The following is a 5,265-nucleotide window of genomic DNA, read 5'->3' as shown; positions in this document are numbered from 1 at the left end:
GATTTATCTATCTTGTTTATTTTCTAAAAAAAAAAAAATGTTCCTGGTTTTGTTGATTTTTGTATAGTCCTTTTTGTTTTCTAGTTGGTTGATTTTCAGTCACAAGTTTGATTTACTTCCTGCTGTCTAGGGGTTTTTTGAGTTTATTTGTTTCATTTTGGTTTAGAGAAAAAGTGCTGTCAGGCTAGTTGTTAGCATTACAAGGGCCTCCAGTTTCTTTTTTTTTTTGAAGGCACTGAGCTGTGAGTTTTCCTCTTAGTACTGCTTACATTGTATCCCATAAATTTGCATATGTTGGGCCTTGATTTTCATTAAATTCTAAAAACCCTTTCATTTCTTTCTTTATTTCTTCCTTGACCATGTTTTAATTGAGTAGAGCATTGTTCAGCTTCCCTGTGTATGTGGGCTTCCTGTTTTTTGTTTGTTTGTTTTTTGTTTGTTTTTCTTGAAGACCAGCCTTAGTCCATGGTGATCTGATAGGATGCATGGGATCATTTCTATCTCCTTTTATCTATTGAGGCCTATTTTGTGACCAATTATATGGTCACTTTTTGAGAAGTGACATGACATGCTGAGAAGAATGTGCATTCTTTTGTTTTAGGATGAAATGTTTCATAGATGTCTATTAAATCCATTTGATTCATAACTTCTGTTAGTTTTGTTGTCTGTCTCTTTGGTTTCTGCTTCCATTTTCTGTCCATTAACGATAGTGAGGTGTTAAAGTCTGCTACTCTTATTGTGTGTGGTGGAATGTATGCTTTGAGCTTTAGTAAAGTTTCTTTTATGAATATGGGTACCTTTGCATTTGAAGCATAGATGTTCAGAATTGAGAGTTTGTGTTGGTGGATTTTTCCTTTGATAAGTTTGAAGTGTCCTTGACTACTCCAGCTTGTTTCTTGGGACCATTTGCTTGGAAAATTTTTACCCAGCCTTTTAATCTGAGGTAGTATCTGTCTTTGTCACTGAAGTGTGTTTCCTGTATCCAGCAAAATGCTGAGATCTTTTTATGTATTCAATCTGTTAGTCTTTTTATTAGGGAATTGAGTCCATTGATGTGAAGAGATATTAAGGAATAGTGATTGTTGTTTTCTGTTATTTTTATTGTTAGAGGTGGAATTATGTTTGTGCGGCTATCTTCTTTTGGGTTTGTTGCACTGTGTGCTATGTAATTTCCCTCCTGGTGTTGGAGTTTTCCATCTGTTATCTTTTGTAGGGCTGGATTTGTGGAAAGACATTGTGTAAAATTGGTTTTGTCATGGAATATCTTGGTTTCTCCATCTATGGTAATTGAGTAAAACTTATATTAGAAGCATTACTTTCTCAGACATAATGTCCTAATCAAAAGTACAAATTGTGAAGTTATGTTGTATATACTATTTACTTTAGTAAATAGGGTGATATGTCAAATAATTTCCCCCAGCATTCTGAAGTCCTTACCTGTTACCAGGTATACCTGGCATACCCACTTTCTATCCTAAACTTCTCTGTTCCTGGGTCAGACTGTTTTTTCCCCAACTGCTCCTCCTGTATAATCCAGCCATTTTGGTTGTCTGGCCTTTTCATCTACCATTTACTCTAATATATATTATAATACATTATTATAGGCCCAAACATGCATGCACAAGTAAGCATACATACACATACATACATACATACATACATACATACATACATACATACATACATACACACATACACACATACATACATAAACATAGAGAGGGTTGTCCTCTCAATAAATGTTTAAATATAAAAATTATAAGTGACTATGAGTCTGTCTTTTGCTCTGGATAAAACTGCTTCTAGTGGACATGTTTTAAAAAAAATGGGAAAATTTCAAAAGCAAAACTGCGATACATGTAAATCAAACATTTACAGGTCAAAAATAACTCAATTCTGGAGAGATGGCTCAGTGGGTAAGATGCTTACTATTAGGTTTCAAGTCTAGGACAAAAGGACATATCAAAATGGACCTGAAAACCAGATTCTCCCAGAATACTTCAATCCCTAGCTATTACAAAGTACAGCTGGTATACCATGTCCCCTACTGTAAATTCTCCAGCCCAGAGTCTGGGCTGTTCTTCTCCCAGTTGCCCTTCCTTAAATAATCTAGACATTTCAGATGCTGGGCTCTTTCATCTAACCTTTACTCTGCAGGCTCTTGCCTCTCTTCTCCCCCCTTTCCTCACATGGCTGGGCCCCAGGTTTGTTCACTTTGTTTCTTACCCCCACCCCGATGCTGCTGCTCTGGCTATACTCTCTATTTCATCTACAAAATACTGCTCTACCATATCTAGGAGCAGTCAAGTCTCTACTTTTTATTTACTTTTTATTCACTCACAACGCAGGTATGTGAGCTTGGATTTGATCCTCAACGTTGGTGTAAAGCACTGAGAATGGTTAAATGTGCCTGTAGTCCAAACACAGGTTTGCAAGAACAAGAAAGTCTGAGTCAAGGAGACTGGAGACAGCCAATCTTGATAAAACAGGGAGCTTTAGGTTCCCTGTCTAACTTTGCTCAAAAAGGAAGGTGAAGAATCATAGAGGAACTCTGGCCTCCCAACATTCATGCACAGGTGAGCACAGCCACCAACAGATACACATGAATGCAAGTCACAGACAAAAAAAAATAGAGCACAATAAGATTTTACCCACAGGGGAAGTCCAAGACTACTCAGGAGATTTTGATATTTGGCATGCAAAAAGGATGCAATGCCAGTTAGGACCACTTCATTAGCTTGCAAGCTAGGTTGAACTCCTGTTCTAAGAACCTGACTGTACTCTTATTTCAACACTTTCTCAACACCACAAGAAGTTGGCTGCTATTCATAAGCAGAGAAGCAGAAAAGGTGCCTTTGTTATGTAACTTAACATGGACAACTAACTCAGTGATTATATTAGACACTCTACCAGCTACATTTCTGTTTGCCCCAAGTTAATTGCTTCATCTCTCCATTCCACAAAATGAAAGAAATTGAAATTTCTTACTAGCATTCCACTTAATTAAATAAATAAAGAGACATAGTAAGTTGAATGAGAAATACTGTCCACAGCATTCAATATTGAAACAGTTAGTCCCCCTCTGGTGGAGCTTTGGGGGGATATTAATGGAACTTTTAGCAAGTAGATCCTGGCTGAAGGAAGTACAGGGATGAGGGTAGGGGAGTTATAGACTTTCCCCACTTCCAAGTTCACCCCGCTTGGTTCCTCTTTGGATTGAAGATGTAAGTTCTCACCTGTGAGCTCTTAGCACCATGCTACCACTTGTTGCCATGCCTCTACACTATGACCATGATGGACTCTTCTCTCTGCAACTGTTAAGTATAAATAAATGGTTCCCAAAGTTGCTTTGATTGTGCTATTTCAGCACAACAACAAACATGGAACCAGCCATACATTTCTAATTCTATTGTATGAATTATATGATTATAAAATCAAACTGTATCAGAGCTTCTCATTTGTGATATATTTGTGTGTCTTCTACTATTTGTTTTCTTATACAGCTCATGGACTTGCAGATCTCTTTCAGTGACCTAGAGGCTCCTCTTTGTGCTTTCTCTGCTGCCCTCAGATCTCCAGATTCCCAACAAGCATGTCCAACATTGCTACTTAAAAGTGCTAGGAAAAGGATAAAACTTTAAGTTACCTGAGCCTTGCTTATTACAATAGATAAATCAATTTTTGAATTATGACACTCAACACTCCTAGAGATATAATGGAAGGGCATAGATATGGCATTCTGTCTACTCATTAAGTATTTAATGATTAATTCCAAATGGCCAAGTTTCATAAAATAAATCAATGCAAAGCCGAGAGAAAATGGCAATAGCACTTTTTTCTACAGATTAAAAGAAACAACAATACAGGGATATTAAACAAAGTCATGCCAAGCTACTGATGTTACATAGATAAATAAGTAAAAGAAGACACAGCTAGCTAGCATATTAGCTAAATTCATGCATTATTTTTATCTGTGCAATGTCCTTTTTAATCTTAGATCACTAACATTTAGGATATGGATATAGTTGTTCTCATTCTCCCTAATGTATGGTAACTAAAACTAAACTGTCGATATCTTCCTTTCTACACATTCCTTGAGGCTTTCTGAATTAAGTCATTTGGAACTATTGTCTGAACTGAGTAAAGAGTTACCACCAATCCTGTTACCTTCATAAAGACAAAACAAAACAAAACAGAAAAAAACAATAATCTGTTGTTTTACTCCATCAATCATGGAGTAAACTATGGGCAGAAATGTTGAATATCTATTTCATAGAATATTAAAATGTGTTAAATGCATTAACATAAATTGAGTTACCTAAATTCAAAAGAGGTAAATTGTCATTCATGCTCACATAGTATAGAATTTACAATCACACACTAGTGCAAATATGTGTGCCAGCACATGTGTCATAATGTGGTCAGTATTCAATCATCATTTGTCTCCTGCTTCTTCACAAAGCTTACTTCTGTGGTGTATACCACTATTCTGCCATATGAGTTTGTGCAAATGAAAAATCAATGAAAGATTAACGTAAGCATCACTCTTTTATTACACATTCAGGACATGTTTACTTCTGAGATTTGTGGAATGTTTTTTTTTATTTTCAACAGATATGCTCAATGCACAACAAATCATATTGTTAACCTTGATGTCATTTTCATGAATTGGGGAAGTAGGACCATGGATTGCACTGTGAAGATGAACACCCCGAAAAGCTCTCAGGATCACTCTCAGGGAAAAGAACACAAAGCCAGACATTAAACCCTTCCATTTTATTATAATCCCTGAATAGAGGAGTTTTAAACCAGCAATTTGGCCTTTCTGGCAAAAGATCAAATTTAAAAGCCTTCTATGTCTTTAAGATCAGCTGGAATGAAGACATGAATTACAGTGTGATCTGGCTTGAATATACATCACCCTTATTACATACTTTTAATCCATAATAGTAAACATAAGTTTAGTTTATAGAGGGACACAGCCTTGTTTGAAAGTGTCACCTAATTGAGGAGCAAATAAAGTGATGAATCAGAAAGATTTGACAGAGTGAGTAAGAGATAGGACTCATCCAACTCACATGAAAATAGCACAAGGAAGAGAGGCCGTCTTGTTAAGAGCAGTGCGAGAAGAGAAAGGGGATGTGAGTATGACAGTTTGTTTTTGTTTTTTTTTATTATTAACTTGAATATTTCTTATATACATTTCGAGTGTTATTCCCTTTCCCGGTTTCCGGGCAAACATCCCCTTCCCTCCCCCCCTTCCTT

This window comes from Rattus rattus, chromosome 6, assembly GCF_011064425.1.
Source record: "Rattus rattus isolate New Zealand chromosome 6, Rrattus_CSIRO_v1, whole genome shotgun sequence".
In the NCBI taxonomy this organism is placed as follows: Eukaryota; Metazoa; Chordata; class Mammalia; order Rodentia; family Muridae; genus Rattus; species Rattus rattus.
This window is presented reverse-complemented; position numbering follows the sequence as displayed.